Source organism: Podarcis filfolensis, assembly GCF_964270895.1.
Source record: "Podarcis filfolensis genome assembly, chromosome: 3".
NCBI lineage: Eukaryota > Metazoa > Chordata > Lepidosauria > Squamata > Lacertidae > Podarcis > Podarcis filfolensis.
This window is the reverse complement of record NC_139606.1, coordinates 83,331,042-83,352,070: the sequence shown is the minus strand read 5'-3', so window position 1 is coordinate 83,352,070 and position 21,029 is coordinate 83,331,042. Positions and strand designations below refer to the sequence as shown.

General features: G+C 42.3%; 1 protein-coding gene across 12 annotated transcripts in view; it reads right to left on the bottom strand.

Annotated features, from left to right (window-relative positions):
• TJAP1 (tight junction associated protein 1) overlaps positions 1–14,547 on the bottom strand; it is a 44,293-nt gene extending 29,746 nt beyond the window's left edge. For 3 of the 12 annotated variants that reach the window (XM_083604416.1, XM_083604425.1, XM_083604424.1), the window contains exon 1: positions 13,830–14,547. The gene's annotated coding sequence lies outside the window, so the exon portion shown is untranslated. Of the gene's footprint in view, positions 1–9,394; positions 9,434–9,512; positions 9,693–10,332; positions 10,512–12,919; positions 12,977–13,829 lie in introns of those variants that run through there. The other 9 variants (XM_083604417.1, XM_083604420.1, XM_083604418.1 and 6 more) reach the window with 7 other exon arrangements.
• Positions 14,548–21,029: the final 6,482 nt, after the last annotated feature.

Below are 21,029 nucleotides of genomic sequence, written 5' to 3'. Positions count from 1 at the left end.
TTTGTTCCATTTTATAGCACAATCGGTTTGGTTTTGCTTTTTTAGCAAATGCTCTTCAACGATCCAGGGGTGGTTTGGCTTCATGTGAACGATCAAGGAACACAGGGAGCACCTGGAAAGTTGTGGAAGGTTTGCTACCATGGTTTTAATTAAAAGTGGGGGGGGGGCGGCCTACAAAAATGAAAATGGGCAGGGAAAGTGCCAAAAACATAGAGAGGCAATACGAAGTAAAGACCGATGAGGCAGCAGGGTGTGCCACATTCGCACTGCAAGCTAGAGAAATGCAACAAAAATCCCATTCTCTTCCAAGATACTGAAATACGTTTCCTCGTTTCCAAGCACTTGCCCATGAAGAAAAGCCCCTTTAGGCTCCACCAAAAGAAAGAGGGGGGGAGCCCTTTTACCAGCCACCCCCCCTCCAACTGCTCCCAGCTTCCAGGAGTCTCAGCAGTACTGTCTCTCCCAGCATTCAGATAAGCAGGAAAACAGCAGGCAGGCAAAGGAGGTGTCTCTGCGCTTACCCAGCTCCCGCCCACGTTTATTCTTTGTATGTTTTACAGCATCTCAGGGCAAAGCCCTCATCCTGCCACTGGTGGGCGGGCAGAGCAGGGGAAAGGGGCCCTTTATAATTGTAGTGTTGCAATCTGCCAGCCTGGCCAGGCAGCCTGTTCCTGCCTGCATATATTAAATACCTTATAACTGATTACACCCCCATGGGGCATGATTAGCAGTCTTCAGAGAACAAAGTCTACTTTCATAGGAATAGGAAGAGACACGTACTGTGAAGTTACTATATACAGCTGGGCAAAGAGAATACGACAAGGAGAATTAAAGTCTTATTTGCATGTCCATCAGCTCTCCCTTGTCCAATCCCTCCCCTCAACCCCCCCCCCCAAATTATTCACAGTACCTCCAAAACATTTCCATGTGAAAAGTAGCCAGCAACAAACCGAGAACTATCATGACCGACAATGAATTATCCTCAGTTTAAAACTCAGTGAGTGTAGATGCACACAGGTGCTGTGGACAACATGCAATCCCTTGAAATAAGCCTATCCAAGGTTCATCAGTCAACATGAGGTTAAGTCCTTTCAGGCAGAAAGCTAACACTCTATTTTGGATTTTTTAATGGGGTGGGGGTGAGGGGTGGAAAGAAAATCACTTCCAGCAGCAGCAACAAACACCCAGCAGGAGGAGAGAGAGGGTTAGAAATAGCTCTCTCACACACACAGTGGAGGGAAAACACACACAAAAACACTCCGTGCTTTATATGTAGGTTGAATTCTACACAAACAATGAATCTTGATTTACTTATTTGGGGAAAGGCACTGCAAGACACAGCTCGTGAGATCCTGTTATATTTCAGTACATATTGCTTTACTAAAGTTACTAGCCCTCATGGTTGCTTAGGAACACTAATGGGCTGGGGAGGTGGGACTTTGAATTTATGCCTATCAATCATTTTGTTATATTTGCATACCAGTCTTCAGTTGTTTCTTAAGAACAAAACAGTGTCTAGCAGCAAATTGCAGCAAGGCTTCACTCTGAGCAAAAGTAGAAATATGCATTGCCCAGGTGAGGTCATTGTGTGGAAGCTGTTGATATGGTATCTACTCACAGTTAGTTTATGAGTACTTCCGCATCCAGCCAGATGGAAAGCTCAAGGGGGGCCTCCCAGATATACCAATTATCAATGGTGGGAACTATATGGGAAGGTGATCTGGACATAAGCACTGAAGAGAACTGTGGGGACTCGATTTGGACTAAACCTCCGCTCTACCTCTGCCAGAATTCAGGAGGTGTTGCACAAAGTACTCCTATGGTGGCTGTAGACCCCACTTCAATACCTCCACAGGTGCCATCAGTGGACTCCTTTGAACTTGTGTGGTGGGACTGTGCCTAGGTGAAAAGGTTCTGGACACAGGCATTCATTAAGTTCTCAGATACATACAGTTAGCCAACCCATTGTTGATGACCCTGTCATAGCAATGTCATCAGTTTGAGAAATTTAGGTTTTTGCAAAGACCATATATTTGCCATCACTGAACACAATCAAGCTGTGCTCCTCAGCCTTCCATAGCCTTGTGTTCGTACTATTTTGGGTCTCCGAACAGGGGCAAAAAGTGACTCTAGCCTGGTTCAGACAACAGACTAAGTCAAACCCTGGCTTAGCTGCAGCAGAGTACTATGCTAAAAGGACTAGGGAGCAGCAAAGTGGATATAAGTTCTTGTGCAGGAAGCAGTATGTTTGTGCAGTTCTAGTTTGGTTTACAGTGAGATGGGAACAAGGCCTATGTCTAAGTACTTCCACCTCAATAGTCTTATGGCTGTGTTTGCATGCAATGCTAACTACAGTTTATAAACCACATTTTATGAACCTGGCCCAGTAGCTTAACCATGGTTTACTAATCATGAACAAACCATCTCACAAACATGGTTTCTTACCAGTTTAGAAACTCTGGCTTAACCATGGCTTAGCATAACATGGGAACCAGGCCATAATTGGGCTTTTTCTTTCCTCCCTATCAATGTCCTTTTGAGTTACAGATAGGTAGCCGTGTTGGTCTGCCATAGTCAAAACAAAAAATTTTTTTCCTTCCAGTAGCACCTTAAAGACCAACTAAGTTAGTTCTTGGTGTTAGCTTTTCGTGTGCATGTGTATCTGAAGAAGTGTGCATGCACACGAAAGCTCACACCAAGAACTAACTTAGTTGGTCTTTAAGGTGCTACTGGAATGTCCTTTTGGTTCAGAAAATAAATATAATACGAACATCAATATGTTCAATACTCAGCGGAGCTAACCGAAGAGACATGGCAACAGATAAAACTACAAGATTTTAATATGGTCGTTCCCAAGCATAGCTCACTACATACAGGTAAATAAAATACTGTTTTACTTACCAAACAGCATGGGAAGTCCATCTGTGATAGGCTGAATTATTAATGTGTCCTAAGGTTAATACTTGGGCACAAGTAGAAAAATTGTGGATTTACAACCAGCGTAAGTGAAAAGAGAATGAATAAAAAATCAGATAGCTCTGCAAAATGGTGCTTTAGAAGACCATGTACAAGCCACAGACTTGTACATCCTCTCCTTGCCTCCTGCATGCAGTGTCTATCTCTGCTTCCCATTTAGCACTAACAATCATGTATTGTGATGTCTGAATTGGCAATCTCTGGTTAGAACTTGCCTTTCAAACTGGAATCTGAAACCATAGTTTGAAGTAGGTTTCTAATTCTGATTTAGAGAGAAAGCACAAAGCACAATTTGCTGATGCAGGCAACAAAGCAAACTATGGTTCATGTTCAAACAGGGAATGGAAAAGGAAGTCACTAAGGCACAACTAATTTCTGATCCTCCAAATAATCATTTGGATTGAGGGTGTTTTTAATAAACAAATAATACATTCTGCAAAGTACCCCAAACTCTGCAACATGGTTTCCAAAAAATGGCTAGTTTTTTGTTTGTGCATGTGTGTATTTATGGATCATTTTTATTCTGTTTCTGTAACCAACAATATAGTGGCCTCCTGCCCACTTACTCAACTGCAGAATGAAAAAAGACAGAATATTAAAGAGGTTCCATGTGATCTCACCCAACATTTTATCCCACAGAAATTATGGAGCTATTCTAACATCAGACCGGCATCCATAGCACAAGACAAAGCTGTTCCAAACATGATGCTTTTCCTACTCAGAAATGCCTTCTAAGATAGTCTGAAAACACCAGCTAGTGCAGAACACTGTTGCTAGCCTGTTGCCTGGAGCATCTATGCAGGATTATGCTAGTGGTGTGGCCTGCACTGGCTCCCTATAAATTTCTGGCTCCAATTTAAGGTGTCAATGCTGAGAAGGTAAAGGTAAAGGTAAAGGGACCCCTGACCATTAGGTCCAGTCATGGCCGACTCTGGGGTTGCGGCGCTCATCTCGCTCTATAGGCCGAGGGAGCCGGCGTTTGTCCGCAGACAGCTTCCAGGTCATGTGGCCAGCACGACTAAGACACTTCTGGCGAACCAGAGCAGCACACGGAAACGCCGTTTACCTTCTCGCCGGAGCGGTACCTATTTATCTACTTGCACTTTGACATGCTTTCAAACTGCTAGGTGGGCAGGAGCAGGGGCCGAGCAACGGGAGCTCACCCCGTCGCGAGGATTTGAACTGCCGACCTTCTGATCAGCAAGTCCTAGGCTCTGTGGTTTAACCCACAGAGCAACCCGCATCCCCAATGCTGAGAAACAAAGCCCTAAATAAGCCCAGAATCAAAATACCTGTTTCCATTTACAAGCTGACCTGAAGAGGCTTTCTTCCTTTTTTCACTGGGGATAAAACACTGTATAGTGACAGGGGATGGGGTGCCACTACCGAGAAGACCCTAACTAAGGAATTCCCTTACACAGAGGTGCAGTTAGCCTCTACACTGATGCGTTTCTGGTGCCAAGTAAAACACACTTGTTTACCCAGGCTTTTGTTGGCACTGATTAAGACTCTCCAAGGTTTGGTAATTTGAGGAGTATTATGTCTGCTGCTGAATTTTTATCTGTATTTGCTGCTGCTCTTTGTCCTGAAGTCTATCATTTATATTTTAGGGGATTCGTTTGAGTAAAGGGCAGTTTAGAAGAGCAATTAAAAAATAAAAACTGTACAGGTCATGAGAAAAGAGAACTGGACAGAAGGAAGACCTAAGAGCTACACAGAAATATCTTTAGGATATTAGGCACAAAGTCTCCTTCCCAATACAGTGGTATCTCGGGTTAAGTACTTAATTCGTTCCGGAGGTCCGTTCTTAACCTGAAACTGTTCTTAACCTGAAGCACCACTTTAGCTAACAGGGCCTCCTGCTGCTGCCGCCGCGCCACCAGAGCACACTTTCTGTTCTCATCCTGAAGCAAAGTTCTTAACCCGAGGTACTATTTCTGGGTTAGCGGAGTCTGTAACCTGAAGCCTATGTAACCCAAGGTACCACTGTAACAGGAAAGGGTGGCCATTCTGTATGAGCACAAAGCAATCCCAACGAAACATCCCTACTGCCAAGCTACTCTCTTCTTCAGCATGTTAACACTTACCTGCACATTTGCTATGCTACAGAAAAAAGCTTGATGGCATACTGGTTACATTTAGTGACTAATCTCCCCATGATGCGGGGCAACCATCGATCAGGCATTCCAGCTCTGTTCATAAGCAAGAAGTATGTCAGCACATAGCTACTCTAACAGCCCAGAACACCATTACTCACTGCCCTCTACTACGCAAATCCCCACCCTCATTCCCTGAACTAATAGCCTTTTGGTGCAGAGAAACACTTCTGCTATTTCACTCCCCCCCCCATTACCAGCATTGACAACCAGGGCAGTAGGCCCTAATTTAGCTCAGCAGAGGCCCTCTACAAACTGCTAATCCCAGTGTGCAGCTGTTTCTCAAATGCACTGGCACGAGCAAACCGTAAACGATTTATGGCGCGTGGCAGGAAGACGGCTGGCTCCTTGCATGGGCGGAGTTTTGGTATAAGATCGTGTTTGGACTAATGTTTATATTACAGGCTGTCAATCCAATACTAAATACTACATGGCAATACGTTCTCCACACCCAGCCGGGGCGCTGACTACGCTAAATCCTATCAGAGTTATTTCTGAAGCTACAAGTTGGGAGCTGGGAGGTTTGATCCTTGTAAATATACCCTTTAGAAGTTTTAGAATCTTACAAAGAACTTGGCTTAGTTTCTGCAGCATCACTGTACTCTCAAGGATTCCCAGTTGGCATGAGACCATTGCTTATTCATAGGTAGCCTCATGATGCACACACATCATTAAATGCCCACCCCAATCTTAATAGTCAAATTATTCAGCTGATCTAGAGAGAACACAGAAGTAACTCTTCCCGTGAAGACTTTCTACAAACACAGAAAAACGCCTTTTGTTTCTTTGGAACGGTGTTTCAGTCTCTGAGGACACCATGCTGCTCTCCTTAAAATCACTACTCTTCAATGAAATGAAAATTCCAGGGGGGAGTTGCTCAATTAAAATTTATCAGTAAGTTTGATACTATTTCCTAAAGGCCTCAAACACAATGGTTTCTCTACACTTCAAGTATTAAGTGAGCATAGCAAAGCTAAAAAAAAGGCTGTAGTTCCACCAGTTACTGCTGTTGTGGATGATTTTCAGATTAAAATTTCCTAAGGACCCAGATAGACTTTGTCTCAACAACAAAGACTACATTTATTTACTTATTTAGGCTCTGAAGAACTAAGCAATGATGTGTAATGTTGCTTGTGGTGCTTATTCCCAGCCTTCCACACAGGGTGGGAAATGCTGGGTTTGGAATGGAGAACAATGCAGGAATTTACATTGGGACACAATCCTCCTCTCCTCAGGCGAGAGAAAAGGGAGTTTCCTTTCAGCTTCCCACAAAAGAGCAGAAAGGAGAGGAGTTTACTAAATTCCCTCTTCATATACTTTATATATAGGTAACTGGGGAATGACCCCCATTTGCCACCAAAAATATACTCTTCTCGAAGAATATAGTCTTCTTCTCCAGTGAAAGGGGTATTGGATCCTTTCCTGTTAGGATTCTCAGTGAATTAGGCCCCCCCACAGAGGTGAAGGGTCTCTTAGAATGGGGATCTGACCATAACAAGGAAATGGTGGTAAGATCCCACAACTTCAAATCAACCTCCTCCTTCCCCAGAAACACATCTAAGCAGGAGAGTCTCAATTTCTCAGGGCTGGAATTTATATAGCAATAGATATACATTCCAACACAAGACTGAAAATTGTTCAATATCAATACAAGGTGTGTAGAAATTCTACAGCTGCCACCATACACTAGCCAAAGTAAAAATACTGTATACCTATTTTAAAGCAAATGCTAAATGTCTTAACAGTACAAACTGTGCTCTGGTTTTATAGTGGGTATTTTTAAATGATGCGTTTCCGGATCAAGGTACTTGAGTATTTCAACAACTTATTATTTCTAAAGATTGCAGTTACCGACTCTTTACAAAAAATATATATAATTACAAATAAATCCAAATTTTGTTGTTGTTGGCATCCATCTGTCTTGAGGCGATGGACTATGCCTCCAGAGTTAAAGTCAAATCATTGTAGAATCACAGCAGCTGCTGTGGTTACAGAGACTGGTAACTTGTAACTGCTGCCTCCCATGTTGGTTTTATTGAATTAGCAGCACCAAAGTGACCTCTCTTTGAGGCACAAGCCTTGGCAGAGTGTATAGAGGTCCTGGGTTGCCCAGATGAAAAGAACCCCCTCACAGCCTCACTGACGTGATCCAAAGGAAAGCAGAGCAATACGTTTAGCACCAGTTTGGCTGCAGGAGTTGCCAAAAGGAGGAGAACAATGTGCCATCCAACACTTAGGAACTCCACTCTGAATTTGTATAGGGTTTACTCCTTAGCCTTTTTTCCTCCCAAAGTTGTCCTGCAAAGCAGCAGGTAAATATGTAAATGTGTGTGCGAACTCTTTTGACCTTTTAAGAAACAGGCTGCTATTTTGAATAATCATAAACAGACCGGTTTAAAATTATGTGCCCTTTAAGTTGCAACAACTTAAAAATCCATGTCCTGGAAATCACTGCGATCAACACGTTTGAAGGCATATTAATGAACAAGTATTACATGCTTTCATTAGAAGGATGAAGGCTGCAAGCCTAACCATGTCTACTTAAAGGTGAAAAGAAGGAAATAGAGACAAAAACAATAGTGTGATATGAATGCAATTTTAAACCAGTGCTCAAAAGAAGCCCTCTCAAATTACCAAGTGCCACCAAGTACTTCCTGCCTTTTCCTTGAAAGAATTTGATTTCAAGCTGATAGCATTTATTTATAAAGAACAGTGAAAATTAAGATTCAGGGGAGGGAACTATATCACAAAATAATAATAATTTAAAAAAAAACATAATTCAGGTTCAGGAACAGACAAAATTAAGGCACAACTACTGTGTGAACTAAGGATGTAAAACATATATACAGTGGTATCTTGGGTTAAGTACTTCATTCGTTCCGGAGGTCTGTACTTAACCTGAAACTGTTCTTAACCTGAAGCACCACTTTAGCTAATTGGGCCTCCTGCTGCCACCACGCCGCCGGAGCACGATTTCTGTTCTAATCCTGAAGCAAAGTTCTTAACCTGAAGCACTATTTCTGGGTTAGCGGAGTCTGTAACCTGAAGCGTATGTAACCTGAAGTGTATGTAACCTGAGGTACCACTGTATTGGTTAAATTAAAGGACATGGGGGTGGGGGGAGTAGTTTCTTCTACAAGGCTGTGCTCACTTGAACATTTAAAAGAAGCCCAGTGAAAATATATGTTTGATCTAATCCTTTTGAGAAACAAAAGCACATTAAAGAAAGCTTAGAACTGAAACATTAAAACACGCAAGACAGAACTCCCAATGGCAATTCCTGCAGCAGGTGTCTGTGAATCCAACTTTATAGCTTGGCTATGATAAAGCAGCCTCAGGCATAAGATGTTGACCTTGCTGGAAGCAAAAGTCTGACGCTGTTGATCCCAGGGCATTGAAATGATCATTAACACTGCATTAAGTTACCATCCCAGTTAGTCAAATCAAAGATCCAACCTGGTGCTGAAGTGAACCAGTCACAGGTCGTGTCCCAAGGAAAATGGCTGCTTCTCTCTTCAACCTCTTCAAACTAGCTAAACCGAGATGTTTATTTTTTGATCCCCAGACAGATTTATATACTATATAGACTAAAGGCTTAACTCTGCTCTTGCATGCACATAATTCCTAACGAAGTTTTGCAAGAACTATGCATGGAAGCTTCAAATAATCTAAAATCCTTTTCCAGCTCCAAAATCCCTCTTCTTTTGGCTATACCGCAGTTCTGATTTAACTTGAACCACTAAGTCCTCGACCCTGAAAAAAAATTACTAATATTTATCCACTATTTCCCAGGCCTAAATTAAAAGCAGTGTGGGGAAAGGGGATCTGAGGTAAACTCTATTTTACAAGAGCTATACACCCCAAACTCAAGCCACTGAAAATGAATTATGGCAACAACATACACAGTATACAAGTATAGACTCTCCCCAATACTTAAAATTTGCAACAGTATCATAAGCATAACCACTTTGTTTACTCTTTCTGGCCAATTTTACCAAAGATTTCATTTTCCCTGCATTTCGGGATATGTTCATTACTCTACTTCCATGCAAGAACAATTTTAAGCAAACAATTTGAAAAGGCAGTACAGGAAGCAAGGCAGGCACACACTACAGACTTTAGGGAACTTGCCAGAAACAGTGTGCAAAGTGAGATGCACAGTTTAGCGTATCATTCCATATAATATTCAAGTAGGTATACTGTGTGAGAATTGGGAGGGTGCCCCAACAGGACTTAGGTAAGGGTAGGTGATTCCTCCATACCTGGGGAAACTTGGGATACAAAGGCAAACTGAGCCCAGCCTTGGCTGGGGAGGGCAGGGTATAAATAAAAAATATTATTATTATTATTATTATTATTATTATTATTATTATTATTAACACTTCCTGAAGACCAAAGGCTGACTGTTTAACACATGCTTCCCTCGTACGACAATGGAGACCTGGCAATGGAGGGCCCTCAGTTACCAGGTGGCTTCAATTGAAGAGAATCAGCCAACAGACCAGTTCCACCTTTGACCAGAAGTCTACATGTGGGAGGGAAAGGACGCTTGTCCCAAGAAGAAGAAGAAGAAGAAGAAGAAGAAGAAGAAGAAGAAGAAGAAGAGGAGGAGGAGGAGGAGGAGGAGGAGGAGTTTGGATTTGATATCCTGCTTTATCACTACCCAAAGGAGTCTCAAAGCGGCTAACATTCTCCTTTCCCTTCCTCCCCCACAACAAACACTCTGTGAGGTGAGTGGGACTGAGAGACTTCAAAGAAGTGTGGCTGGCCCAAGGTCACCCAGCAGCTGCATGTGGAGGAGCAGAGACGCAAACCCGGTTCACGAGATTACGAGTCTACCACTCTTAACCACTACACCACACTGGCTCTCTCACGTGGACTTCACTTGCCTACTTCATAGTTCAAGGAACTGTAGTGGATGCAGGCCAACCCCTTCCCTGTGAAAGACACCAATGGATTTCCTGCACAGGCAGGAAACAACGTGAAGTTTTTCCAACAAGTCTTGTACAGGGGTAAAGCAGGGAAATGGCTAGAGTGGGTAAGAAAGGAACCCACTTTGAATCCCTCCAAGAGATCCTTTGAACTGAGGGGGGCTGATCTTTCTCACATTAAATGGAAATCAGAAGACTCGACACTTAATATGCTTTCTCCAGCAGGCTTTAGAGAACCCATATTAAGAACGTCAGACAGTCCTGCTTACCGGAGTTTCTCCTTTATTAGCTTCTGAATCAATCAGCAGCTCTTCCAACCAGGGATAGCACAAGAGCCAATCCTGAATTATGAGCAGGTCTTCGGTGCATAATAGGTCAAAGACATCAGTATGAATAAGATGAAGGAGGCATGAGATCAAGCTAGAATAGTCTTGCAATCTCCTTCCCACAAGGCAGCACAGTTTCCCGTATCATTCTGACTAAAGTTCACTATGGGCCTGCGACGTGGAGGGACCAAATTCCACATACTTTTATTCTCCGAACCGTGACTAAGAAAAAGTGTGTTCAGTGTTCTTGAAGATCAGACACAACTATATCCAAGCCTGACAGGAGTCTTTAGTGCAAATACAACACTTAGGGCTAGGCAACAGGTATACCCTTAGTTGTGCAACTCACGCCTCTAAAATATCCAGATTTGTGACACATTGATTGCGATTGTGTTTACATGCAGTTTACTTTGAGCACTAAATAGGCAATTAGCCAAAATTCACATAAAATGGATATGGCATACAAAAATTTTAAATAAAAGAATGGACATGAAAATAAAGGTTGCTATGTATTCGGCTTTGTCACTTCCTCATAGCTCTCAAGAACTATTTTAAATAAGGTATTTTGAGAAAGTCTTCCTTACAGTGATTACTTAAAGCAGGAATGAGCTCTGTGGCCAGATCCTGGATCAAGCCTACCAGGCCAAATTTGGGAGGGCTCCCCGCCTGTCAATCACACTATCAGGTGACTGGGTGCTTTGAAGTCCCAAAGTCAGACATCAAAGAATCATATACAGTCAATCCATCAAGTTTCAACTGTACTGCTCTGCCAATGGCTGCTTTCCCTTGCCAGTGCACAATTAGGAGCATACTTTAAGGCTCTCAATTGTGCACAGGCTGCCACATCACTACCTGCCCCACACCTGATGGCACATATTATGTTAGTTGGACAAGATTTGGGGGAAATAGTCTTGCAGACCAAATTTGAACCCGTCAGACTAAGTTTGGTCCAGGGGCTGGAGGTTCCCCACTCCTGATTTGCAAAGTATCAGTTGAAGCCAGTGCTCCCCCCCCCACTAAAAAAATGTTTAGAGGTACTCTCATTTTCCTACTCATATTGAAATACTGTCCCTCAATGAGGCCATACTTAGATTCACATAACGTTTAGGGGTATGCGTAACCCCAGAAGAAAAGCACTGGCTGAAGCTATCTAGGAATTATCCATATGGATTACCTTAGACTTCTTTCATAAGAATTTCCTTGCTGAAGCAAACCAACATCAGCCTAATCTAGCAATCTATAGTAACTAGCCAGGTGCTCTGCAAGCTAATAAGTTAGACATCATGGCCACAAATATACCTTTCAGACGTTCTTGCCAGAGAAAATCAAGAGGGCTATTTGCAGGAGAGGGACCAGTTTCTCTCTTCCTTGCCTATTTGCATAGCCTTTGACTGCCACATTATCCATCTCGATCACTTTATACTCTCCCCTAAGTGGGACAAGTATAACAGATTTTGCTACGTTTTATGATTTTTTAAGGCTGATCATTGATAGAGAACATGCTTTGCAAATTGCAGGCAGGCAGTCTTGAGTTCAATCCCTGACATTTAAAGGTATGGCTGGAAAACACCCTGTGTAACCCTGGAGAGGCAATGCCACTCACTGTAGTCAATAATGAGCTAGGCAGACCAATTATCGGACTCTGCATAAAGCAGCCTCCCATATTCCTTTCATCCCACATCTTCTACTCCCTGGAAGAGAAGCACATGTTAGGCTTATGCAGGACACTCAAGAAATGCCTAGGCAGCCCCTAATGCAACACATAACCCCTTTTGTTTCATTCAAGAAATCTGTTCCAAGCAAGGTGGTCTTCATAGTATCCCTGGCTTAGGGAAATCATTTCTTTGACCTAGAAATCCAGTGTCCTCCAAGTGCTGAGTGACTTTCTGTATCATTCGGTAAAAGGGACCTGTGACTTCCACACCATGGTCACTTAGGTCTCTGGGTATACTTTCATGAGGCATTGTAAGACAGACTTGTTTGTCTCCACTGAGGGTGTATTTGGGTGATGGATTATAGAGGTTCTGCAATTAGCAGGGTTGCTGGCAGGGGAGGGAGAAAAAGGAAGAACGCTAACCTTGGAATGTACTGCCTTTTATATCCCAGTGCTAGAATGTCTCCTGTCCTCAAGGAAAGGCAATTCAGTGCTTACATTCAACTTCCTATTCTTCTCAAGGCAAGGAAGGCTTCTAGGTCAAGCCTTCTCTGGTACAACTGCATCCTAGTTTACCTGTATCTCCTGTATAGTGATGAGGAATGGATACTAATACTAATCCCCTCTAACATACTTTCCCTCACATTATTCTTGAATTTGGTTTGTTTAGGATATTTTCTCATAGCTGAATTGTAAGCGGAAGTGTAACTTTTTTCCTCTTCAAAATGAAGCAGTTGGCAGAGATCTTTCCATTCTAGCATTTAGAACAGTATATACTAACCTATGGTCCTCTAGATTTTGTTGGCCTCCATCTCCCATTAGACACAGCTACAATGACCAAGGATTATGTGAGTCATTGGTGCTCACCAACGTTACCTGGATGCCAGGGTTATAACAGCTTCTTGATACAGATTAGTTGTGTAGTTTCCCATCCTTTTGGTGAAAACAAGCAAATTACATTACTTATACAAGTGATCATTTTAACTCCTCTCGCAGATCTTGGTAGACTGTGTTCATTTTGCTTGACAGCCTTGTGGTTCTGTTATACTGCAATCAATTTATTTTTTGGAAAACAAAGAGATTTCAGCTAAATTTGTGTGTACGTGGACAACACTAATCCATTTCAGAAACCAAATCCATTTCTACTGTATCCACAAATTGTGCATATTTAATTTAATCCTGTTTATATGCCAAGAAAAACCACAAACTCTTATTTATGAGCCCTGCTGGTCCAACTGGCAGACAAAGATGTGTCAGCGCAGATGACACAGTCTAAAGCCACAAATTTCCTCTTTCATTACTTCACTTAAATCTGTATCCACAACAAATGCAATTCTGCAAGACAGATGTGCAGTGCTGAGAGTCACAAACAACTATGGAGAAGCCTCTCACTTGCTCCAGCTTCTCTCAGGTCATGGCCATTCAATACTTTGTCCATTCACTCTTGCCTATCACTGAAATGTCAAATAATATCATCTTTCCCTTTTATTTCACATACTGTATCTTACTACCTTCCTTAGCTATCACAATCAATCACTTATGCCAGCATCCATGAGACTACACTGTCAGCTGTTTCTTGTAACCCGTCTTGAGACTCATTAGATTTAAAGGCTGGATATAAATCTTCAAAACAAATAACCATAAATAACCTAGAATAACTCTCAGTCTGGAGCTGTATTCACTGAAGATTTCCAATTCCTAGAAGTACGGCAGAAACAAGTTTTATCATCACAAATAATGGGAATAAAGATGAAGTTAAATCACACTACGTGAATTTCACTCTCACCTGCTCCAGCAGCTCCTTTTAGTACTATGTACTAATCTCCACTGTTTCCATCCTTTGTCCCTCAGGCAGGCGATTTCTCCTCCAGCAGTAAGTTTCAGTCTTACTTATTTCCCCCTCTGTTGTGCACACAGTGCGGGTAAGAAATCACTGCCCCAAGAATAGATCTAAATCAATTCTTAAATCCGCACCTATTAATATCCATTCTCAATTCCCCCAACTCCTGCTCCAATTGTTCCCCAAAAGCCAGCCCCCCCGTGGCTCACTTATATCAAACTTTCAGCCCCAAGAGAGCCCACCGCTCCGCTTCACCCCCAGACCTAGCCGGCTTGCCTACTCCCTGCAACTCAGCCGCGATCCCGACGGAGGACGCAGGTCAGCCCCGCCCGCCGCTACCTGCTGCTGCTGCCTACGGACGACCCCGCATCAGCCCAGGGCCAAGAGGCGGCTGGCGACCCGGCCCCAACCACGGGCGCCCCGTGGTCCCGCCGAGGGGCTCCGGATCTCAGCAACAGGCTCCCCGCTTCGGATCCGCGCCTCCACCTACCGGGGCCCAACCCCGCGCTCCGGCTTCCCTGGGGGAACCCCCGTAACTTTGAGGCCGGTTCCGACCCGGTTGGAAAGAGCCCTTTGCCCGCCGCAAAACTTTGCCCCCCGCCCCTCTCAGCCGGGACCCGCGCGCTCGGCTCAGGCCGCCATTTTGCCGCGGGGCACGCCGGGTAATCCGGCGGAATCCCCACGTACCGGCGCGCTTGCATCATCACCAAACCGAGAGCGAAGGAGCGGGTGGGATGATATTGAGAGGGAGAGAGAGAGCGCGCCGGGCGTCGGGAGGGTTACCATGACAGCGGGGAAAGTGGAGGATGGGGAAACGTAGGCGGCGACCTTAGGAAATAAAACACGAAGAAGAAAAAAAACAAGTTTTGCTATGGGTGGAATCGGGCCGGGCGAGTCTTGAGGCAAACTATAGGCTTGTGTTTTAGTTGAGGTGGTGATATAGTCAATAATAAATGCTTCTTTATTTATGGCGGCTCTACATGTCACGCATTACTTCTGCAGCGCAATATTTAATAAGTTAGTTAAGTCTAAATGAATTCGGTGCTCCTTCGGTGAGAGTGCTTAAGGGCGCAAGCCTGCTTACCTCGTGTTAAGTCCTATTGAAATCAATGGTGCTTGCTTCGTATTAGGAGGCATAGGATTGCATTGTAAGGCTACAGCGTCAGGCTGCAATTCTCTGCACGCTTGGGAATAATACTGAAGTGTGCTTACTTGGAAGTGACAGCTGGATCACTTTGTCGAATTTGCAGCGTGCTTTAATTTATTCCTTCATTTATTTAAACAGTTATATGCTGTCCTTAAACAAAACATGGTCAAGGCAGTATACAACATTATAACTGTAATTTAAGTATAATTTATAATTATATAATTATAATTTAATATAAATATAATATATAAATATAATATAAATATAATTATAATTTTAAACACACTAAACCCAACAATAATATAAATATTAGATAACTACTCAATCTAAGGATCAATAACATCTGGTATTAAAATATCAGGGAATGTCAAAAGACCAGAGTAAACCAATGAAGTATCAATACTGGCTAGCTAGTCTATTTCTTTCTTTCCTGCAAACTGGGGATAACATTTCATGCTACTGATCAAGAAGACTGTAGTCCACAATATATCCTGCCACAATACACAGGTTAGTCTTTTGAAATGCAATAATAAACTTCTGCCTGCATTGTTTCCCATCAAGTAATTTTTGTCTACAGCCTGAAAAGTTTTCTGAAGAAGGGTCTCTGAACAACGTAACCAAAAGGATCTACAGAGCACTGCCAATTGCCCTGGGGGAAGATTGCCAAACCAGGCCTGATCTTTCATAATCACATGTCAGGGCATCCTTCAGGAGAACCCACATGAATGTAATTCTGACAGAATAAAGTAGTTCAAGGGGTTGTTTCAAATGACACTAAAATCACCTGCAATAACAAACTGAGCGATACTGTAATCTGACTTGGAAATTATGTGTGCCTATTCAGTCCTATGCATATACTTCAGACATAAGTATAATTGAGTTCAATAGGACAGACTCATAGGTAAGTATGTATAAGATTGCCAACAGAGTCATGCAAGTGCAACACCCATTCAGCAAATTAGCCTCTTGAGGTCTATGAACCTCTTGCAACAAAATCTGAAATTCCAAGCAGAGGCTCCTCATCAGAATATTAATTTTCTAGGGCTTCTTCCATAAACTCCTGGAACCTCCCTGCTTTCTCCCCAAAATCCTGAAGTGACCTCTAAGCATGCATTTTGCTAATACTCATCTTACTGTTCAACTGTTCTTACTGTGAAGGGCGTCTGCATTGGACAAAGAATTATACATTTTACCACATGTGGTGGGATTGCAAGATCATTAAAAAAAATGGGAAATGATATACAATGAATTGAAAAAGATGTTTAAAACAACTTTTGTTTAAAAATCGGAAGCTTTTCTGTTAGGTTTTTTAGGACAAGAATTGCCGAAGGAAAATCAGACATTATTTACGTATGCTACAACAGCAGCAAGAATTTTAATAGCACAAAACTGGAAGACTGGAGAAATACCATCAAAAGAACAGTGGCAAGAAAAGCTGATGAACTATGCAGAGTTAGCAAAGTTAACAGATAAACTGTGTGAAAAGGACAATAGTGACTTTGAAAAGGAATGGGAACCTTTTACAACTTATTTGCAGAAACAACAAAAAAATGGACTCATTGGCAGGATTTAAATAAACATTTACAACTTTATTTACAGAGAACAAGAAATATAGCAGGTGACAACATAATATATTGTACAAACAGCAGAATGTAACATTTGCTGTAATAAACCAGAAATGGAAGTTGGGGGAAGTCAACAGGGAGGGGGAAAACTGGAAAATGAATGTTAAGTAATGATATTGAATAGTTGTTATGAGAAAAGAAAATTTATATATATATATATAATGTCTATTATTAGCATTGAGAGGTGGGAGGTGGAGATAAATTGAGGTACAGTATATGGCAGGACCTTGCAAGCAATGGTGGAAGGTAATAAATCATTAAGAAAGGGAAAACGAAAGGGGGAAAGTATATTTTATAATGAGGATGCTTGTGAATCTAGCAGCTGGTTTCAGCTCCTCCAGTGTTCATGTACTTGTATGTATACATTGTTGGCTGGCTGCTATAAACCCCAGACTTCTTTAACAGAGTTGGGAGAGGAAGAAAGGAAAATGGCCCAGTGACTCTAGGAATGAATCTTTGAAAATTTCACTAAGCTCAGTAGTGAATGCAAGAGAAAAAAATGAATTTTCTCCAACCCCATAGTGGTTTGCTGCCTGTCCATTTGTCTCACTAAAATGATCAGGCAAACATTTAGCTGTACAAATGTACTGAAAGGAGAGAGTTATGTGGATGGGGACTTGTACAGATAGGAGAATACAAGGTAGTTATTGTAAGAATGGAACTGGACCTCTTCTCCCTTGTTATGTAACTAGTTTCCAATAACCCTCTTCTGACTCTGTACCAGCCTAGTCCTAAGTACATCCAAGCCCATTAATTTCAAAGGCACTCCTGACTTTACATAGGATGGGGCTCTGCGGGCAATATCTGAGGACAAAGCATAACTAGTTACTATGGTAACAGGTACAGCACCACAAACAAAGGATTCTTCTAAACTGGCTGTGGGACTAGGCAGAAAGGAAAAGGTGTGGGTGGAGAATGGAATAAACCATATTAGAAAAAGACGAGGGTGGGTGTTTCTGAAAAATAAGATAGGATGGTGGCTAGTATACCTTTGGTATCAAGGTCTATTGAAGGTATCTCTGAGCAATTCTGTGGATTGTTCTCAATACAGTACAGTACTCATGATTATTTGAGTCCTATACCACAACGCGGACCGTATCCTGTTTGCTGTTTATTATTACTCATTATATTTGTGTTTCACCTTTCTTCCAAAATCCTCTGGACAAAATACAAAGGGTTATTTTCTCCCATTTCCACACCCTTAAAACTCTTGCATGAAGCAGGTCAGGCTGAGATTTCACTGGCTTAAAGTCAACTGGCTTCATGGTCATCAGGGATTTGAACCCAGCTCCCTACAGTCCAATCCCAGCCCTAGCTACTGTATCCAACTGACTCTCTGTGAATTAGAGTCTCCAGCATCAGAAGCACTATGCTTCTGAATGCCAGTTGCTAGGGTTCAAGAAGCAGGAGAGTAATGTTAAACTCAGGTTTTGCTTGTGGACTTCAAATAGATAGATCTCCGCTTGGCCAATTGTGAGAAAAAAGACCAGGATGAGATCATATTCGGACCCTGCTGGGCTCTTCTGCATTCCTATAATCAATATACACACTTCTTTATTAAATTAATTGTACAAAATGGAGGTAAGGTAGGCATCTATGAAGATAACTGGCTGCTTATTTAATGATGCCTAAACTCCTTTATTTATAGAAATGGAAGAAAGATGCATGCTATCTGGATAGTATCTAAAATACATTTGCCTTAAAATCATGGTCCCCTCCCCACAAGACTCACAGCCCAGTAACAAATACTGATACAGTTAATCGTACAGTGGGAAGAAGAGGCACTTGGCAGGGTCCGACTTGCATGACCTTGGGAACATATTGTGCAAAGGAAGAGATTACTTCATTTGTATGACTTCTGGGGAGTTAGCAGTACATCAGTTCATACATCAGTCAGGGATATTTCAAGAAAGGCGCTCAGTACTTGGCCCTCCATAAATTCTCCAAATCCTCTCTCGGCACTGGAGTCAGATAACAGGCAGAAAGACAATGACTCCAAGAATCCAGGCTGCCCATCTGCTCTACACTTCCAGATTCTTGCCTCCCTAGCGCCAGCTGATGAAATTTTCATAGCCACAATGAGGTTTCCCATTTCTGATGGGCCCTTCTGTCTTGAAGCCTTCACAGTTGTGCCCTGTTCAGGTTTCTGAGGGTGTCTGCTGTAGGTGACAATTATAAGAGCCATTTGCTCTTTTACAGTGCTCTTAAAAGCAGAGGATTTAAAAGAAAGTAACACATTAAAATCTGGTAAGAGGTTGTTTTACAGGCTTTTTGAGTTCTGCTCCAGGTAGGGGCAATTAATGCTTGAGCATGTAGTGGCATCTCAGATCCAGAAATTCTCGGCATAAATTTTTGGCCCATTTCAAAATGGCATCAGGCCTGGTTTAAGGATGGAAGCAACTTTGGTCAGCTGAGTAGATGACCTTTTCCAGGACCTAAAAAGGACCTCACCATGGAATTCAATACCATAGAGCATAATATCTTTCTATACTGCCTAGCAGGGGAGGGTTTGGAAAGTGCTCTTCAGTGGTGGCTCCAGTCCTCTCTTAAAGTTCAGTTCAGGAAGGTGATGTTGTAGTGTTCCATTTTTGACAATTTGGTGCCCTTCATAGGGATCCATTTTATCCTCCATATTATTCAATGTCCACATGGAACTACTAGTAGAGGTTGTCTGAGGCTTTGGAATACATTGTCATCAGTATGTGAAAGACACCCAACTCTTCTTTCCCTTTCTGTACCTAATGCCATGAAATTTGTTGGAGTTCTAAACTGGAGGTAAAGCTCAATCCAGACAAGATGCAAGTGATCCATTTTGGATGGTATTCCCCTTCAAAAAACAGGTATACAATTTTGGTATGCTCTTGGATTCAGCCCTGCATCTGGATGACCAGGTGGTGGCCGGGAGTGCTTTTGTGTAGATTAGCCTGATGTGCCACCTGCGCCTGAACCTGAGGAAGTTAGTCCTGACTATGCTAATGCACAAGACTAAGATCTATCAGGACTGGATCGCAGCAATGCACTTCACATGTGACTATGGTTGAAGAGCCTTTGGAAGCTGCAGTTGGTCCAAAATGCAGCAGGAATAATGTTAGCAGGCACATGTCCTTGGGAACACATGATGCCTACCCTGCAATGTCTGCATTGGCTGCCTCTTTTTTTCTGGGAACAATTCAAAGTGTTGATGATTAAAGCCTTAAATGGCTTGAGTTCAGGATACTGAAGGATTGCCTCCTCCCTTACCAACCTGTCCGCTTCCTAGGATCAGTAGAGGTCCTTCTCTGTGTCCCTGTTAAAAGTAGACTGGTAGTGACAAAAGACAGGGCCTTCTCAGTGACTTTCCCAATATTGCAGTACACTTTGCCCCATGGTAGGTCCTTTCTGTGTTGTCCATTCCTTGGCTGGTCAAGACATTCTTATTATAGCCAGCTTTTGTCTACCAAATGCTGAACTTTTATTGAACACTAGGTTTTATCTGTATTCTCTTCCTTCACGTTTGACTCTGTCTATATTTTTGTTACACCCTTAATTTATTTAATGTATTGTATGTGCTTTTTATTACTTTTTAAAATGTTTATAAACCGCTCCAAGTGGTGAAGGGCAGGAGGACAGAAATCTCTAAATAAATACATAAAATAAATACATCCTAACTAATGTGCTCAAAATCAAGCAGAAACTCCTGTTCCTTCAAGGCAATTTGTATTTTGGTAAACTGCCCTGTGACTGTCTTTGGCGAAGAGCGGTAAAGAATCTTGCACACTTTGGTTCTTTTCTGCAACATTCTACAATATGGATGGTTATTATAAACTGTTGGAACATAGGCGGCTTCTAGGCTATAGAATGGACTAGTACTTTCAAGGTGGTTTGACTGTACAGGGCCTTGTTTGCAGGTTTATATTACATCAACCGTCTGCAATCTGCTGCCTTCCACATGTTTTGGACTACATCAACCCCAGCCAGTGACCAATGGTCAGGGTTTGTAGGAGTTGCAGCATAAAACATCAGGAGGACACCAGGTTAGGTATAGATCAACTAGTTGGATTTTTATGTTCCTTCAAATAATTTCATGATAAATATGCAGGAAAGTGCTGGCAGCAGAATTTAAAAATTCCAATTCCCAGCCTCTAACTCTAATCACAACAGAAAACCCTATTCCCCTCCTCCCAATTTAAATGCCAACCCCAAGACTCACTGTTGAGTGTCCATCATTTTCCCTTTCCTCGGGTTTCATTAAGCAGACCAGAAAGCTCTTTGCACAATGGATGCTATGAGAGGAACTTGACTAGGCAATATTATATTTACTATTATAAACACCATTAATACCACAGTGCTGTTCCTTGCTGGAACCAGTTGCTCAGTAAATCCTCTGAAGTTCAA